A 21,004-nucleotide genomic window follows, 5' to 3' on the forward strand; every position below is an offset into this window, starting at 1 on the left:
CACAATTCTAACCCAGACCCTATGCACAAAGGTTAAGCATCCTGTCTGGTGGACCCCAGCCAAAGACAAATTGTATAATGATAGAAGGAGGCTACTGCAGGACAGAGCAGATTCACATAAAGGGAAGGCATCTGTGGTCGGCACTAGTAATAAGCTAAGTTCTCTCATAACAACATCCAAGGCCAACTCTGAGAGGGAAATGGCCAAGGACACTATAGATAACCACAAGGCCTTCTTCAGTTTTGTTAGACACATGGACCAAAAGCCTCAGATATGCTCTGAGTTACTACACACCTACTTAACATACACTGAACCCACAGATATTGGCAACATTCTGGCAGACAGGTTCAGTGCAAATATCCCCCCTCACTCTCCCCCAAACTTAGAAATACTTATCACAACTGAATGTAACCTCCCTATCATTCCATATGTCCAGGTGAGGGCCGGCTCAGCAAAGCAGAACACACAGCATCAATGTGACCTGATGGTATCCCTGGATGTGTGCTACGTGAACTCCAAGAGGAGATACAACCGCATATAAAACTGATATTTAACCTTGGCCTTAATACGGGATATGTACCTGAACACTGGCATACAGCAACAGTGGTCCCACTCCACAAAGGAGGCACCTCTACTGACCTTGGGAACTACCGCCCCATAAGCTTAACCAGCCTGGTCTGCAAAGCTATGGAAAGATTCATTATGGGACTCATATACAGCGATATTGGGTACCTGCAGACACTTGATCCCCACCCAGTTTGCCTTTGTGAAGGGCTGATCCTGCCTTTTGAACCTGGTTGACCTTTTCAAAACAGTCACTACAGCCATTGATGAGGGCAAAGCAGTCTATACAGCCTACCTGGACTTGCCTAAGGCCTTCAACACAGTACTCCACTCAGGCATCATAGACAAGCTCATCAGCTTAAATGTTAATACATATGTCACATGATGGGTTGCAAACAGGTTGAACAACAGAATCCATACAGTCAAAATTGCAGGAGCCATGTCAGACTCAAAGCCAGTCACATGTGGTATCCCACAGGGCTCTGTCCTAGGACCCCTCTTGTTTGGCATTTACTTCTCAGATGTGAAAGCAAACATGGGCGGGTTGTGGAGGACAAAGTTCCCAGATGACTGCGAACTAAGCGCCATAGTCGTTACACCAGCTGACACACACATCCTATAGACAGGCCTCACTGAAACGGACAACTGGTGCCAGAATCATGGCCTAACACTGAATGACATGTAATGTATAGTCATCCCCTTTGGGTAAAACTACGTGCACACAACTTATCACATAGACATACATATAGACACAGACCAATAACACATATGGAGGGTTCACAGTATGTAGACTATTAACTTGTTACTTTACATTACCTGTGTTTGTCGCAGCTGGTTGCGTTACCATTAGTATAGCTTCCTGCTGCTGCTAGCCCAGCTTGATACTGACACTGATGACAGCTTCAACTTAGTTTGTCTTACGTGTGGTTTTTGTTTGTGTTTTTCTTTTCTTTTTTTCTTTCTTTCTTTCTCTCTCTCTCTCTCTCTCTGCCTCCAGATGGTGCAATGAAAGTATTGCATGTGTGGAGTGGGAGTACAGGATGCTTTTGTAGGTATCTGCATAAGTCCATGTGATGGCCTCTGCACCAATTGTAAGCCAGCATTTGTTAATTGCATGCAGCCAGTTGTGTACTGATTGCAGTTCTCACTGTGATTTCAGGACAGTGCTATAAAAGGGTATGTGAGATAGGCGTTGCCCTTTCAGATTGTAAGGGCGGGGACCATGCTGGTATGCTGTGGACAGTGTTCTGTGAGTGTGAAGGTTAGTATCTCTCTCATGATTCAGGCTGTGTTGTAGATTCACATTTCTCCATTCATCTCTCCTGTTTCCTATACTAAGTGTGTATGTACACTGACACCTACAACTATATATATATATATATATATATATATATATATATATATATATATATATATATATATATATACATATATTTATATATGTATAATAACTGACATTATTGCCTACTAGCTACCAACTAGCATGGCTGTTTCTGTTCACACACTACTATTATAGAAATCCACTAGATTTGACAGTAAATATACATGACATGCTTTGTGTACTACACATCCTATATTCCCTTTACATTCATTCCTACTATTACATGATATATTTATTGTAGCACAATGTTCTTATATAACAGTCATGGCTTAGTGGTAAGTCATGCAGACAACTGTTTCCTGGGTTCGGGACTGAGAGTGGGATTTTATTTTGCTTTTGAACTGACTACAGGACCTGTCAATCAGAGTAACTAAGGCACTTTTAAGCAGTTGTAACCGGGTTAGTGCTGGTTTGCGCAGAGCTCATGCATGCGCACTGGCATTCAGCTCCACGCACACCCGCGTACAACCGCTTAACAGTGCTTACTCTGGCGCACACCCGCGCTATTTTCTTTGAAAGAAATGAAAATGGGGAGACAGGAAAGTGGTGAAAAAGGGGTCACAAAGAGGGTAAGACAGTAGGGAAACAAGCTTGGATTTTGCAGGAGGGATGTAGGTAAGGCCCATAGCTGCCCATTTCTTCATCAGCAACAGCTGTGCATATGTTTGTAATTTGGTGTGACATTTGAAACCTTCCACCCCTGAGAGAGGTGTCAGAACAACAATAATACTTGTTGTACAGCCAATTGTAATTGATAGTTTCCATGTCCAGCAGACATGTGTGTGGAATAGGCAGCTATGTATGGGGCGTAATTTTTTTGTGGGTACAGAGTGCCCTTTTTTTTTTTTTTTCAGGTGAGAGTGGTATGTCAGGTAATGGAAGTCGGTATAGCTGGGGAGGTAGGTTGGGTAGGTCAACAGACAAGACAAACAAGACGCATACAAGGGCTGTGTATGACACGTGTGGGGGGTTTACACAATTGACGGGGACGGATGTTTGGATATCCAGAGCCCATGAGCCCACAGATGGCAACAGTGGAACTGATATCCCCACCCATGGGCAGTTGCCACTGTTTCTTCACTGCCCAGGATGGGGCTGTGCTGGGGGCTGTGTAGGCCGGGCAACAGGCATGCCCGTAAGTTGTGCCACCTATGCCTCAAGCTGGCGTAGGGGCCCAAGAACAGATTCCTGGATCTCCCTAAGCACCCAGTCCGGACGCTATGGAGGGTGAGTGGTGGTTCTCCTCCAGCCACACTTGCAGAGGGGGGACGAGCCCCATCCCCTGCAGCGCTTCCACCCGCAGGTGGCACAGGGCCACTGGAGGATTGTCCAGACTGGGCACTACTGCCAGGTGCACCCGCCAGCTGAGGTGGGAGAGGTGGGTCCGCTGGAACCCGCCTTCCCTGTCGTCCCATGTTTTGCATTATGTCATGACAGTTTGGGTTAGTAACATACAATACCATTCGCAATTAGTTGTAACAGCATGCATTAGTATTCCCATTAACCAAACACCCAGATATTCACACCATTGAACGGCGAGCATAACACATGCATAATTTGAACAGCAATACACAGTCCAACAACATGCAGGGTTGATTGATGGCAACAGACCATCAGGTTTGGATGTATGAACAGGGCAGATGCATCAATGTACATGCAAATATGTATGACCCAACAGGACAAATGTCCAGGGGTGTTAATTGTGATTGCACATACCAATTTCATGTGGAATGGATTATATGTGGTTATAAGGTGGGGTGAAGAAAATATAATTAACACCTTCAAATACCAATACATATGCTGTACATTTCTAATAGCTGCAGATATATACACACTACTGTTCTACCTACAGTTTCCTATGTGATAACTACTTCAAGTTGGTGATAGGACTGTTACTGCTACATCAATATACATTTTATTGTTATTCATACACGTTCATATCTGGCTTTGTTCAGCTACATCATCCTGCTACATTTGCTTTATATAGCTATAGACAGCTGTGGATGTTTGGTATTTCAGACAATCATACTATCTGCATATTGCAGACTGAGAGCAACATATCCAGATTTTGGGATACACATTCCAGCTGCAGCAACATTTTAAACACATTTCGCAGTTTGGTAATGCTTGTCACATTCATTTCATTCTGTACTGACTGCAGTATACTTTATTCAGAGGTTATTACTACTTTATTAGTGGATTCATAACTCTTTCTCACACTCTCTCACTTGTTTTAATTTTACAATTCAGGATGGTACTTACTTCTAGGCTTTATTGACATGTTTTACCTGTAGTTATTACAATCCTTTCCAACAGTCTCACTTCTGTCATGTTTCAGTATTTCAACAGGGATATATTTCACACATGTGATTTGCTCATCTTCTGCAGCTGTACTTTTCAGCCTGCTGCAGGTTGTGTACTATTATATTACAGGTAAGCATCTTTATTTCAGACTTTATTTCAAACATTTTCATTTTTCTGTTTGGATTACAGACTGCAACACACTTTTGTAATCAAGCAATACTTGCAAACACTCTTACACTGTTACTTGCACATTTTATTACTTAGTGACTATACTGCACTCTTTTGCTAACTGTCATACGTTTATATTTCTTTACAGTTACAGGGATAGGATTACTGACCTGCCTGGTGGCACAACTGCACCAGCCTATCGCCATAGGCTCTGCGGTTTGCAGAATGGACACCTGCAGCTGTAATATAAATAAAGTAATATTGGAATACACATCTCCATAATATCAGCTAGGTTAATTTCTTACATACATAATTAAATGTAACTTACTCAGTAGTGGGGCATTGGGCATTTGCCGGGCCTCCTGGATTCAAAGGTTCAGTTGGTCCTGCTTATGTCTCTTCAGGTCCGCATGGTGGTGACGGACCTGCTCACCAGTCCTTGGAATCCCTGTGGCACTGGTGAGATCATGAGCCAACCGGTCCCACGCCTCAGCCCTATATGCTCCCCACAGGACCTGGCCCTGCATGAGTTGGGCCTCATGATTGTGGACAAGGAGCCAGACCATATATCTGGACTCCTCAATGCCCCACTACCCTCACCTACTCCTGACATTCTGGCTGCAAGTTAGTTCTACAATCGGTTATGCTGTGTATTCCCACCTATGGGGCTTATATATGCCGTTTTTCCTGCACTTATCTGTGATTGGCCATTTTGGAATTGTATCAGCTTCACAAAACCTGCTTTGTCATGCTCCTCTTTCTATTCATTCCTATATATTTGCTATTACTGCATTCCTAAGTACAGCTGTCATGGCTTAGTGGTTCAGTACCTTGACTATGGTGCATGGTATCCTGGGTTCGAACCTGGCCACTGCTTTTTATATTTTATGACTGTCTAGACAGGCTAGTGGGTGTGTCTGTGTAAAGGCAGTTTTGTTACAGCTTGCTCAACGTTGCCCGTCGGTTAGCTTGTTGGTGCGGTGCGCAGCTCCGCGCAAAAGGGTTACGCTGGTTTACACCTCATTTGGCTGTCAGCATGCATATTACTCTCAGCTCAGCTAGGGACACACAGTTTCAGCATGTTACACCACGGCTCACCTACGGGCACTCATTTTGCACCTGTTGAACTATTGCTCACCTACGGGCACTCATTTTGCACCTGTTAAACCACTGCTCACCTACGGGCAGATGCACTCAACTTGTTAAACTATAGCTCAGTTATGGGCACATCTGGCATTTGTTATTATTTTGTTTTCTCACATTTCTTCACAATAACTGGCCTATTTCATTACATTTTACATAAAATATAATTTTATATGTGTACATATATGTCAGGGACTTGTTTCCTGCTTATTTCACTAAAAATAAAAATTGAAGTCGTGGGGGCTCGAACCATGACTGCCTGCTCTTCATCCGACGTCTCTACCGCTACGTTATTGCTTTTTGGCTTACTTTGCATAGTTAGTTCTTATATGCTTTTCCACTTACTGCTAACTGTGGCTGAGCTACGGGCACGCCCACGCAAATAAGCGCACTCACGGGCAAACATCTTTACAGTTTAAAAAAAATATAACGTTCATTTATATGATTTTATGTTCATAGTCTGTGGGGGCATGTGTTGTGTTGTGTTTATTCACATTTCCATGTACTCTGTCGTGGGGGGTTACTTTGGGCACTTTTACTCTTCTGGGGGTGTGTCCGCTTGCAGGGCACGGCCTACGGACACACCCCCTACTGTCTTCCACGGACCGTGTTAGCCTTAGGTGTGATTCAGCATGCCCTCATGCATATGCATGACATGCTGACGTCACACCGTTTAACTGCAGCCTCCGTGTATGCCTTGTATCTCTTACACGGAGGCTTCGTGAATCCTGCCCTATATTTGTTGATGTGGTCAATAATATGTGAGTAGATTAACATTATCCAAATAGCTGATGACCTATATAAAAGAAAACATTTTTTCCTGAAAATGTGTTCAGTATTTCAGAATATTCCTAGAGAATGTTTTTTTAGCTTTGTTTTCCCCAATGTCATATTAACCTAATTATTTTCATTGGAAGGACAGAGAAGAAAGACGCAAAACACAACACATTGCAATAAAATAACTGAATGTACTTGTGCATTTATTGAAACAGCAGTGACATGTAAAGACAGCTGTATTTTTTTCTGATTTGCAAAATGTCAGCAGAGATGTGCTTCGCATCTAGGAATTGGGGTAGATGAGAGTTGGAGGTAGGAAGGGGGTAGGAATATTTGTGAAATAGGATTTGGTATTGAGGAACTGATTTGATTTAAATGTAGTAATACCGTGGAATAGAGAAGTCCATGAATTTTTAGTTTTTGATAATATAGTTTTTGTCTATTGGCAAACCTGGAGAGGCTTTAACTGGACATAAATGATTCATGAATATCAACTGCAGACCTGTCAGTCATAGAGTGCATATTAAATGGTGAGTCTAATTTAATACCATTTTGCATACTTGAGATGTCAAGGGACAATCAGCCAAAATTATATTTTTCAATTATTTTTACAACAAAGTGTTTGTAGAACACTGAAGAAAATGACAGTTATGTCACTTCTTCACGTTTGGAAAAAAAATGATTTCTAGATCTTGACAGTAAGGCAAAAGTAGACATTGGAATTTAGATATTTTGATGTTCAGTATTTGCTGGAAGCAATAATTACACAGCTGCAGACAAGTAAAGGTGAGCTATAAATGTAACATGACTGTGGGCCCTTTTCTGTAGTACCTTCACCCAAACATAAGCTGTAATAGATGTAAAACGCAACTATAACCCCTTGGAATATTCTACTGCATGAGAATTGACATTAAAGTTTAAAACTCTAGGTTAATTCTGTATACTAATTGACTTAGGCTAATATTATTAGTGAAAGCAATGTTTTATGAAAATGATTAACTCACTGCTTGTACATAATAGATGGGGGGACAGACAACTGACAGTGGAAACAAGATAAGATTCACATTCTTTTCATTTTCTCATGATAACATATATAAGTTAGTTGTGTACTACTTGCAACCACTGCATTTTTTTAAAAAATTAATGAAAAAAACTGAACATGTTTATACTATTATATTGGTAAAACAGAGAGAAAATTTTGTACAAGATATATGAGCACTTGTATGCTATTGCTAAAGGTAACACTAACAATGCTCTTTTCAAACACTCATTGACCTGTCAAGGGTATGCAAAATTCATGTTTGGCATTCTTGAAGTGATTAAACACAACCCAAGAGGTGGTTGGTGGGAAATGGATGTGGATTTGAGGGAATTTTATTGGACTGTCAAGTTAAATGCTTTAGTAGAACCAGGATTAAACGATTATTTGTCTTTACTGCCTGTATTAAAAAAAAGCGCTAACATTTTGAATGCTTCAAATGTTTTTAACAATAGGGTATGTATTGTTCATAATATTTTTAAAAGAAATAACATTTTTTATAATGTAATATTTATTAACCAATCATTCAATTAACTGTTCTTATTAATTTATATAAAAGGGTTGACTTGTAGGGGAATTTAGTTCTGATGACGTCCCCGAAAGGCTAGGGGAAGAAAGCACTTAACTAATAAATTTGTGGAATTATATACTTGTTTCTTGGTTTATGAGTGAAGCTTATGGTGTGACTACTACTCGTTTGGGCATTAAACAGTTTTTTGACTTTTTAGAAGTATGTTATTATATAAAAATGTTCTAGTAGTGGTCTTTTACTGTGAATATATATAAGAAGTTAAGAATTCAATTTACAGTTCACTATTAGCTTGATAGCAATAGAGTGGCATGCAGGTGCTTTTTAGAATGTGTGTTTTATATTCATGAGATGAAGTATTTAAATTGTATTAATATTCATGAGTTGATTCACCAATCAATGCTACAGGAAGTCTATATAGGAAGTAATTTCAAAATTACCAACTGTCTGATGAAGTTTAGCATATGGTTTAAACGAAAGTGCTAACCTGATTTTTTATTTTCAGCAAATAAAGGATTTTATGTGACAATTCAACCTTCTAGGTTTGTTCCTTAACCTAGTTTGCTGCCAGTGGAGTCTGTGAACTGCTTTTGTTTCAGTTCTGAGTTTACAGTGTGTGTTTTGCATTTTTTGAGAATGGTACCTTGGTACCCAAGATCAGTCTGGACTGAACATCTAACCCCTTTGCCCTTTTAGATTCCAGTTCTGGGATTTATAAGGAGGGATATCAGATGGTGGGTAAACCAAACAGTTTGTAATCCTAGTCTTCCATTCTCCATGTTAACTTCCATCAGTCAGTCACCACAGACGCTTCAGGCTTGGTGTGAAGAGAGCTCTGAAAAGGGATAAAAGTGCAAGCTCTGTAGAATTCAGTAGACAGACAGAAGTACACAAATGTCAGAGAGAAGTTTGCAGTAATCTATGCCTTAAAGGCCTTAAGTCATCTCTGCTTTTCAGGACGTTTTGCTAGTGTACAAGTTATATGGTACATAGATAAACACAGGGATATCAGGTCTTACCCTTTGTGAAGACTTGTTATGATAGCCTTGGAGGTAGCAACTCAGCTGAATTTTACTTTTCAGGCTTCATACATCCCATCAGAGCAAAACCTTATTGCAGACAAGCTCTGCAGTACCAGGACAGATTCCCACAAATGGAAACTTTATCCTGGGGTCTTCCAAGAATTGATTCAAATGTGGAGAATACTTCAAGTAGTGTTTGTTTACCTTCTTTCAGTACAGCTAAAGAAATTCTTCTCCAGTATTCCTTGCAAACAGGTCTGGAAGACTGATTCCTTCGCATTCTCATAGATGTGAATGTTACTGTATGTTTCCCACCCTTATTACTCAAATCCAGGGGTATTCTAAAGATTGAGAATGATTCTCCAAAAGTTGTGGTGCTGACTCCCTTTTGACCAAGGGAACGATGGTTCTTCCTTATTTTCAATCTGGCCATAGGCAATTATTGATTTACTCACACAAGACAGGGGGAGTCTTGTACACCCCAGCCTGCAAACTTTTCATCTAACTCCTTGGATGAGTTTTGATACGTTTTAAACACCTTTTTGTCTGAGGATGTGTAGCAGGTACTAAAGAAGATGAGAAAACCTTCAAGTAGAAAATCATATATGTACAAATGTAAAAGATTTTCTAGGTGGGTCAAGTTAAAGAACCAGAATCATCTTCAGGCCTGGCTTCTTCTGGTTCTTGCTTATTTGTGTGACTTAGGTTACAATGGACTGCTGTATTCTTCTTTCAAGGTACGTTTGTCAACCATTTCTGCTTGTATGCCCTTAGCTTCTCGCTTTCTAATAATGCGCAAGTTAAACAGTTTTTGAAAAGGGTGTTACATACTTGTCCACTGAGTAGACAGGTGGCTCCTCCTTGGGATTTAAACTTAGTGCTTGAAAACTTATACTGTTTCCATCTGAACCAACTCATGTGGCTGATTTGCGGTTCTAAACATGGAAGACTGTTTTGCTAACTGCTGTCACCTGCTAAGAGGGTATATGCATTAAAAGCTGCTATGGTGAGTAAGCTCTACCTCATTTTTCGCAAAGACAGGGTTTCTTTCAGAACAGATTCTACCTTTAAACCTAAATCATCTCAGAGTTTATTTAAGACAGATTATTAATCTTTCAAGTCTTCTTTCTTGATCCAAAGAACAAGAAAGAAAGGATTCTACACTTCATGGATGTACATCGTCAGCTCCACTATAATCTCAACAAAACCCAACCTATCAGGAAAACTGAATAGCTGTTTGTCTCCTGTGAAGTTAAGAGAAAAGGACAACCGCTGTCTATGCAGACTGGCTGCCCCATACTATTGCTTTTTTATTACTATTACTAAAAGAAGCCACTTCCAGGCAGAGTTACAGTTCATTCTAGAAACACACTTACTTTTCTAATGGATTCTGGAAAGGTGTCGATTTTAGAAGTATTCTAGAAGTAGCAGTTTGGTCCTATGTTCATACTTTTACAAAGCACTACAGACTAAACTCCTTTTCCAGGTCCAGTGTAGGCTTTGCTAGGACCATTCTCCAGGGGCTCATGGAGTCTTAGTTTGTAGGGCTCCTATCTTTTTCTTTCTTCTCTAAGCTATGCTAATTTATACATATAGCTTAGGATACTAGAAGAGGGATCTATTTTTTAAATGACATACATGTGAGTCATTGTTGACTCTGTCATCATGTGTCTAGTGCAACAGTGTATCATCACATTGAGTTTCATTGCAGTGTAATGTACTATGCAATCCGGCAGTATGTCTTTTTTGGAGTATTTTCCTCACCTTTCTTCAATGTTACATGACTGTAGAGGTATATATAATTTTGGGGTAGTGCAAGGGATGCAATCTGCAAAAAAGATTTTGTGTGTTTTCATTTTTTTTTTTTTTTGCCTCACTGTTTTTCGGTACATAATTTGAATGAACATTGACTAGAAAGACAATACTTTGCTTTCATATATGTAAACCATTTTAAATATAGTACAATTGTGTAAGTAAACTTGTCATAGTAGTAGATGTTCTAAATAGATCACTACTGAAGTAGCCACCCCTCCTTCCAGCCCAAATTCTATGTCTTTCTTTGCTGCTGCCAGTAGATTTTGCCCACACCTGTTTGTGTATATAGTTACTCCTTTGTTGTTTTCTAGCATAGTTCTTCAGGGCCATTGTCTCCCTCCTGGGCAAAAGTTGCTCTGAAGATTTTTTACACCCCAATTCTCCTTTTATAGAACCTCTGTGCAAGCTCCTGACAGTTGTAGTGCAAAGAAAGCATCTAAAATTTTGTTAAGCAAGCCAGTTGCAGGAGACAAGACCCATATAACGGAGGCTACTGCAACAGTGTTCTATTGTAACATTTACTGTTATGATAACTTTTTTTACACAACTGTACTTTTTATGAATCAACGCATGTGACTGGAAAATGCAGAATACAGCCAGTTGAATGATATGAACTAATGAGACTTTGAATATAAGACTGTAGTTCTAAGACACTGTGAATTGAAATGTGCAGAGGTAATGTTTTACTAAAGGTGCCAGAGCCTGCTATAGAAATAAAGTGATTCAAAGTAACTTGGATAGATACTGTAGCATAAAATTCCTGCAGCTATAATCTTGGTAATGACATCTTAATGTCAAGAAATCAGACCATAACTTATTTGTATATTTGCATCTGTTTACAAGAAAACTCTGATTTGGCAGAACGACATGTTTAATTGGAGGCCTAGGAAGAAAAGCTCCACAGAAAAAAAATGAGCAGCAAAACATAACAAATATTTAATAAAGTTAAATTGTATAACAATACATTAAAAATCTTAATTCAAAAATCACATTAGACAAATTTTACATACATAGGAGCCGATGTAGCCCAACAGCAAATGAAAGAAAAATAATTTTTCAATAAGGATGCAGAAGGCAAATGAGTTTTTATTATAATCTAATTTGTCCCAGGTGTTATGAAAAGGAAGAAGAATAAAAGGAGAAAGAATAGTTAAAAGAGTGATAAAAGGTTGAGTTTAAATACTGAAAAGTACACTGTAGAGTGTTTAGAGAGGATCGAAGTTACAGAAGTCTGCTAGATATGTGTATGAATGAAACAGGAAAAGGAAGTATGGAGAAGGGAAAAAGAAATACATAAATCTGTAAGTAGGAGAGAATAAGGAAAGGGCGTGTAAAAGCAGTATGTGACAGAATCAGACTAGGAGCAATAAATGATACTAGTATAAGTACCACCTGGGGCCTCCCGTGAAAAGAGGCTAATAGCCTAAAGTGACTAACTTGGTCAACAAAGGATAAATAAAAAGAATTTAAATAAGTAACTAATGTTGAGCAAAACAGATTAATTCATTATTTGTAAAAGTTTCACATAAATGGTTTTATGAAAGTAGCTACTCAGACAGAATGGGCATGACGTTATAAACCTGTCATCTTAGACATGGACATGTAGAGAGCCTTGAGTCCATCAGGTATGGTTCTGTGTGAATTTGAATGACTTTAGGTTGCTACATGTTTCACATAACTGAATTAATTTCTGTATTTTGGAGAAATAGTTACAATAAAGCAGTATTGCTGGATTTTGTTGTGACATGTAAAAGTTTGTCCTCAGAGTATAAAGTTCTTTTTGGAGAATAGTGCTAGATGATATTATATAAAGAACAGTTATCTGGTTTTTAGTTAAGTTAATAAGTTGTGACAACTTAAGTGTATGTTGGGTCTAATTTAGCTGTTTATAAGAGCCAAGCACTGAGACTTACAGGGATGGTTTGCTGCAAATGTTGCCACTTTGTTAAAACATTGTTCTAGTTTATTTTAATTAGTAATTTGCAGATTAGTAAGTACAGGTAAGGCCTGCAGAAGAGCAGAAGTCAGCAGGTAGAGGCAATGCTTTTTCTGGCAGAATAAGTGAGATATGGATTGGTCCTATACAGGAAACTGAGCTCTTGGTGCTTTTTTAACCTACTTTTCATACATGATAGTTACATCTCAGTTAGTGATCTGATGGTACTCCTAGTAACTTTGCATATGTCACTAGTTCAGTTCTAATGATATCGGCTGGCATAAAGGTAATCAGGTCTTTACAGAATCTTCAGTTCAGAGAGTTGCTTAGGAGCAAATAGTATTAAGTTGCCTTTTTTTAGATTTAGGAGAATTGTAACTTATCCAGCCGGTCTTTAATGTATGAGATTTATTGAAGCTTAGCTTGGTTCTGGGCAAAGCAGATGAGAGCTGACTCATCTGCATACTGGCTATAGTGGTCTGTTTGAATGCTGTGTGAAGATCTTTTATGAAAATGTTAACTTACGAGGGACCAACAATAGATCCATAGTGGATGCTACAGATAACAGTAGGAAAAAGGAGAGGAATGATCATTCTGCAGTTTTACTACTTGTTACCTATTAGAGAGATACGACGGTAGCATTGTTACCTCACAGCAAGAGGTTCTCCCGTTCGATCCTTGGCTTGGCTTGGGAGTGCCTTCTGTGTGGAGTCTGCATGTCCTCCCCGCAGTTGGGTAGCGTTCGAAAGACATGCGTGCGTAAATGGGCATGCCTTCTTTGAAGGTTGGGTGTCGAGCTGGCACCTCGGTGTTTCATAAAAAAATCTACTGCCAATCATTAGCGGACTGGAGTTCCGCTGTGGCAACCTCTTACCAGGGAAAAGCCGAAAGACAAACAAACAAACCTATTAGACAGATAAGTATGAAACTATGAGAGTGACAATTCTGCAAGGCACAGAGAGAAAAGCTTATAAAACAACTTTTGATGAGAAACAGTACTGAATTCCTTTTAGAAAGGTCAAGAAAAAGTGAGGAAACCAAGTAACCTGCATTTACATTGAGGTTCACAGTATTAGGAAAACTAAGAAGGATAGTAGTGGCAATGTGATTGCGGTTAAACATGTTCTGAATATGGGAGAGAAGATTATTTCCAATGAGGTATTTAAAGATGTTGTGATTGAATGCATTCTCAAACATTTTGGATAGCGGAGATATAATTACAATAGGTCCATAGTTTATGGAATCAGTACATTTTTCTTCCTTTATTCTGTGGTAAAATAAAGGTCTGTTTCTAGAGAAATTAACATAGTTTTCTTTATTGCATGGTTAATGTGGATAATAACCTGGTAAGCCAAAGCATCAGCTGTAGTTTTACTTACTCTGCTGGTAGTTTATCTGGAGCTACTGTGGTAGGTTTTAAGTTAAGCAGGATCTTCTTGGTGGTAGAGGTTGGACTTTGTTGGAAGGAGAAGATATTGGATGATTTTCTAGCTGTGGATGAGGTAGTGTCATTGATTAAAGAAGCTACTGTTTTTAAGAAGTGAGAGTTAAACTGACGGGCAAATCTAACATTGAGGTTTGATATAGATGGGGTTGGTTGAGTAGCTTGACCAGGGTGTAGATTTTTTTTTTAAATGAGGTCCAGAAAAAGGTTGGGTTTTATATGTGTATTTTGAAGTGTAGTATAAATTTTTTTTTAAATCCTGTTTTATATGGCATTTAGTATGGTATGGTCCCAGAGATATCTAAAAAATGTGTAGGATTTGTTGTGTCATATTCTGTGTCCATGGTTTCCAAGCTTTGTCCAACTGCATCATGACTTACTTAGCATTATCTGATAGAGTTGTATAAATATTTCTGTTATGAGCCAGCAGCTGTCCATCATCTGCCACAAGCTCTTCTGTCTGTTCACCAGGCCTATCTGATGAGGAGATGAAGGAAGATGGTGCAGCATCATACTGCTGCCAGGAGGTCTGCATTGACTTCTGACACCCATGGGAGTCTTGAGGGCTCAACAGTCACTACCTTTAGAAGATGCATGTACTCTTTGATGCAAATGCAACCACCTGACTAAACAGCACACTGCTTAGGCAGCATGGAGCTTGCCAGGCTTGTAATGTTGTTTTATAGTAGAGAGCATGGTCTGCCTCTCTTCCCTGAGGATGGGTCAGCCAATTTCAGCCACTCACTTCCACCCTTGTCCTGTGGCTCCTCCAGCACCCATGCTACAAATCAAACTTGAGTTGTCTGGAGTGCAATAAATGCTTTACCTCCCTGCACTACAAGTGATAAAATTCTGTGAGAAACCTAAAACTAAAAATCCTTGTGTTCACATGGGAATTTCCTCTGGCAAAGGGGTCAGTATAACAGTGAGAAGGGTTAATTTGACAAGATGTTTCTGTTTGGTTCATTTTTTGTTGTGAAGATAAGACTTGTGTGGACTGAACAGCAGCTGCTATGTTCTGGTTAACACAGGAAATAATTAATGCATTAGTTAACTCTATTAAGACTTTAGTGGGCTCTACTACAGCTTTCAAGGAAAGAAATCCAGTCACTGATTAACACTTAGTCAGTCTTCCAATAGCTCTTCAACTGCTTTGTCTCTAACAACAGGTATCAAGCTTCTAGCTCCACTAGCCCTAACATCCAGTTCACTGGCAACACAAAAAATCCCAGTATGCCTCTGAAAAAAAGTTAGAATGGAAGAAGATGTGGAGCTTATTTGGCAGCATGCAAGAGCTGTGCAGCTACAGCAAACTGATCCCTAAGCTGAGAGGGCCAGGGTATTGTTTTCATACCTACCCAGGGACTTACTAAAAAGCACACATGGACTTTAAGGATGTTAATCTACACTACTATCAGAAATCAAGAAAGAAAAATCTGGCTGAAGTAGGTGCTTCACCTGTGGCACAGATATTTAAATTTTACAACTGGACATTTAGTGTAGACAAACAGGCAAGGCCACAGATGGCTGATTTTAATGCATATTTTCAATTTGTGGCTAGACTACAATGAAAGTAAAATTCTAGAAATCTTGACTGTAGATAAATTTAAAAGGTCACTTTCCGGTAACTAAAGACAATGGGTATTCCAGAGTGACCCTAAGTCCTCTGCACAGCTAGTTGTTTTAGTAGAACATGTCTTGTTAGCTGAAACTTCAACCCCTAAGTCTGACTTGCATGCATCAAGGGCTAATAACGAGTCTTCAGCTAATCATATTTGTGTGCCTCAGGAAAGAACAAAATATCACCATCTGACCTGGCTTCTGTAAAAGTCCTAGAAAAGGGCACATAGCAAAACACTGGACAGTTACTAAGAGCAAATACTATGTAAAAACTGTTAATGCTAGCCAGCTAGCTGTGCAGGAAAATATGTCAGTGGGATGTGATAGGGGTGAGATTTTAATTACTACAAGTTCAGATTCTACTTTTGTCATGCGTTGCTACTAAACTAAGATGTAATACTGTTGTAGAAGGAAAAGAAATGTAAGGCTTACTGGGTTCAGAGAGCATCATTATATTAATTTTATCACAATATGTTTGTAAGCATATTACAGCTAGTAAACATGAAACAATATTTGTACAGGGACAGGGAGACAAAATGGAGTACCCTATAATACAGGAAGAAATACAAACCGTTTTAAGCAATTTATTACACATAGTGACTCCAGTGCATAACTTAACACACGATATTGCCTCACAAAGAGGATTACTGGCCTCAAACAGATGCCCTATGCAGACCGTCTCAAAAAACTACAGATTTACTCCATCACATATCGCCTACTCAGGGGCGATCTCTGCCTAACATACAAGGCTATGTCAAACCCAGAGCTGTTAGATGTGCTCCACTTAAAGAAATCCCAATCCCTCCAAGCTACACGCTCTACCTTCAGAGTCTTGTCACCACAATAAACAGAACATGCTGGAGGGATAGATTCCTGTCCCAGAGACTTCCCATACTCTGGAACAGACTACCTATCTATGTCAAACAGAGCTCCTCATTAGCACTCTTCAAGAAAAATCTTGATGATTGGATGGGAAATGGGAAATTCACTCCAGGGATCACTTCTGTGGCTCTGCTCGACAGGGGCATAGGAAAATAATTTTCTTGGGTGGCGAAAGCCAGGGTACATTTTTTGGCTAGGCTTGTATGGGCCCTAGGGCCGATAGCCTAGTACCTACCTATGAACCTATGAACCTATATAATAATTAGTCAACATTTTGTCCAATTCAAAGAGCTATGGAAGATGGCAGATGGGAAGTTCAACCAGACATACAACCATAAATAAATAGCCACAGTAAAAGAAAAGGAGGACTTGGAAACACAAAACGAGTTAATATTTGGCTGTTGGAGCCAAAGTTATATACATTTGGGACTGTGTTTTACCAAAAATCTCCAGTCATGAAAATAATAAAAGAAGTCAGTGGAAATTTGCAGGAAAGGGCCCATAGCTAAGAATACAGTAAGGGGGTGAGGGTAGACACTAAGGAAGAGATGGCTGAATCTCGTACTGATGAAAAGGGGGGATTAGAAAACAGTCTTAAGCTTCTATCTGCTATGTCAAAGCAGAGTCCCAAAGATAAAAGCAGGATTCTAAGAGTAAATTTATGAACAAAACTCATGAAACACAAAAAGGGACTCAATTAGTAACCATGGTGGGAGAAAATTATTTTCATGAATGTCTTTTTACAGAAAATGAGCTATATAAAGGGAAACTGTGTACCTGTATTTATAGAAGATGCTATGGCCTGTAGTTCATGGCAGAACATTGATGAAAATATTGCTGACTTGACTGACCTCCAGATAATGCTGATTTCGAGACACTCCAGTGTTTTGCAGTTACTTCAGAAGATTAAACAGTATACCAATATGTTAAGTACAGACAGAAAGAATATAGTAACAATAGATGAGAAACAAAGGAACAGAATAGCACTAGTTCATATCCATACATTTATTTATTTATTTATTGGCATTTGTTAACCGGGTTAGTCCAACTGGGATTTTGTCCCATTTTCAGTGGAAACCCGAGGAGAAAAGCTCCAGATAGTACAATAAAACATTACAGTAGTAGACAAGCACAGCAAACAGAATAGAAATAAAACTAGCATTACAGTAATAAACAATAGAAAAACAACAGTAACAACAGTTAAATGACAGCAAAAACTTTTTTTTTTCTCTCAAGATACTAAGTAACTGCACTAGTGGGGCAGAGTGTAACAAGGATCAACTGAGAGTAATTCCAATGTGGGGGAGGAGAGAACTATGTAGGGTCATAGCAGGGGCAGATTCTGGAATTAAGTAAATGTGTCTTGAGTTTCTTTTTAAATAGTGGGGTGTGAGAGATTGAGCGTATGTCAAGGGGAAGTTGGTTCCAGGCTTGGGCCACAGAGTGTTTGTAGAGTAGCTTACCTACTGACTTATTTGGGTGGTAAATATCAAGCAGTTGTTGATTAGAGGTGCAGAGGGGTCTAGATGGGGTGTGCACAGAGACAAGGAGAGATAAAGATGGACAGTAGGATGGTTTAAAGAGCATAGAGTGCAGCATGTGAAATTGGTAGAGATGTAGTAGTTGTGGGAGTTCTAGCCATTGTAGAGACTTTAAAGCAATACAGTGGTGTGTGTTGTTTGGGGAGTTAGTGATGAATCTGGCTATTTTGTGGTAGGATTGTTGGAGTTTGTTCAGAGTAGTTTTTTGGATATTTGTGAGAAATGGAGCGGCATAGAGGAGAGAGGGGAGGAGAAGTGCTTGTCCTAGGGTGAGTCTAGCCTCGGGACTGAGATATTTTTTGTTTCAGTGTAACAGACCTAGTTTCTGATGTGTTTTCTATATGCATTGCTGTATGTGTTGATTGAATTTTAGTTCATCATCGATGATGACTCCTAGGAGTTTGGTGTGGGTGTCAGGTAGGATAGCTGTGTTATTACATGACTTAATGACAAAGGAGAATTTATGATGAGTAAGAAAGTGGGGCAGAAAGAGTAAGAGTTTGTTTTTTGTGGGATTGAGGATCAGTAAGTTTTCTGAAAGCCATTGTTCAGTGGAAAGTAGAGGTGTTTGGGTTAGGGAGTGTAGGTCAGAGATGTTGTTGGCTGTAGAAATGATTGTGGAACCATCTGCGTATTGTATGAGAGAAGACTGATAGCATGAGGTGAAAAGATCATTGGTGAAGATGTTGAATAAGAGGGGACCCAAGATAGAACCTTGTGGAACACCAGTAGAGACAAGCAAGAAAGGAGAAGGGGAAGAGAGCCATTTGACTGATTGTTTGCATCCAGACAGGTAGCTAGTGAACCAGCTGAGGGCAGAGGTGGAAAGGTGAAGGTTAGCAAGTTTAGATAGAAGTAATGGATGAGACACTGTATCAAAAGCTTTGGAGAGGTCAAGAAAGAGACAGGAAGTACGTTTATTGTTGTCCAAAGGTTATGCAATGGTGTGAGTGAAAGAGAGTAGAGCTGTAGTTGTGCTGTGAGAGGGGCAAAAGCCATGTTGAGTAGGGGTGAGTAAGTATTGATTGAGAAGGTGATGGAGAAGCTGAATGTGGATACATTTTTCTAGTATCTTAGATAGTGGGGACAGAATGGCAATAGGTCAATAGTTTGAAGGGTCAGTGGAGTTACCTCCTTTATGGAGAGGGATAGTGCAGAAAGATTTCCAAAGGGTAGGAACAGTAGATTCTTGCACAGATCTATTTATTAATATTGTCACTGGGTAGGCAATAGAGTCAGCTGCGAGTTTGAGGAAGGTAGGAGGTAATTTGTCAGTAGAGGGGGAGCAGGGTTTGAGTTTGAGAAGTAGAGATTTGATGTAGGAAATGGGAACAGGCTTAAAGGAAAAAGAAGTAGTGTTGGGGGTGGGTGTGCGGTCAGGTAAAGTGGAAGAGGTAGGTTGAGAGGGTAGGAGACATTGAGAAAACTAATAATGTGCCATGCAGGGTAACCAAGACAGAACAGGCCTTAAGCCTGTTATTATTTCCAAGACTTTTGAAAACCTACATGACACATTTTGAGTGGTCGTATAGGAATGGATAAGACACAAACCATGAATTTGGTTAGATTTTGCTGGCCTGGTATTAAAAAGAACACAGAAATATTTTCTGCAGTTTGTCTATAATGTCAACGGATAGTACTTAAACCAGTATTTAAGTTTCCAGTTGCCTAGCTTGGGTTATCTGAGACAGCTTATTTGAGAATAAGCTAGACATAAAACTGATCAACCTGACAACATGAACTAAGGATTGCTACACTAAGTACTGGTTCACTGACAGGACACATCTTGGAAGTGGATGATATGATGGTAAGGAGGATGTTGGAAATCCTCTGTATACAAGAAATAAGATAGAAGGTCTGTGCAGCACAGCCACATGGCTTTGGAACCGCAGTCTACTACTCAGGGGGAGGACATACTAGAAATGGTGTGGGAACTGTGGTGTGGGAGAGGATTTAGAAGGCAGTGAGGGATGTTATCAGAATAAGTGACAGACTCATGGATATCAGACTCCAGGGACACAGTCAGCCCACTGCAAAAAACACTGATTGTCATAATTAGCTGCAAGCAGCAGTGGTCAGACATGACTCTAAGGTCAATAGAAACTTGGCTGAAGACCTGGAAGTTGACTGGAGAGAAAGCAAAAGAGTTAAAGGAAATACTTAGGGCTGTAGCATTCCAGGAAGAAGAGGAAATAGAAGGCATTGAAGAAGAATGGCAGTGCTCAAAACTGCATGTGTGAGAACTAGAGAAGAGATATGTGATTGAGCCAAGTAAGGAAATAACGTATATAAGGAAAGCTGATGGTGGAATGCAAACATCTAGGAAGCTGTCAAAAGAAAGAAAGAGTACAGTAAAAAGTGGGAGATGGAAAATATGGACCAGGATAAGAAGGAATACTGTCTGGCTAAGAAAGAGACTAGGGGAGCTGTTGCAGTATTGAAGAATAAGGCATCACAAGCACTGTACAGGTTCTGGAAAGTGGCTCAGCTGATGGCACAAAGAAACTATATCAAACTGCAAAACAAAGATGAAAACACAAAAATTAAGTCACCAGAAACCCTTCATTAAGGATGCCAGAACAACCTGCTATTCAGTCCACAGGACACAAGGCAGATGATGAAGTACTTCCAGCAGATTCTGAAAACTTCACAAAAGCTGTATTATTCCCGACAAAGACGATAGAAGATAGAAGAGGGGGAGTTCAACCAGATATACTGCCAGAAATGCATAACTAGTTTAAAAAAAAGGTGTATGACTAGAAGATGTATCCCAGATGACTTGGAGAATAAGCTTTATAGTGCCAGTGTATACTGTGAGTAGTATTTCAGTAATAAACTC

The sequence above is a fragment of the Protopterus annectens genome, chromosome 5.part0 (assembly GCF_019279795.1).
Source record: "Protopterus annectens isolate FY-2018-M chromosome 5.part0, PAN1.0, whole genome shotgun sequence".
Taxonomy (NCBI): domain Eukaryota; kingdom Metazoa; phylum Chordata; order Ceratodontiformes; family Protopteridae; genus Protopterus; species Protopterus annectens.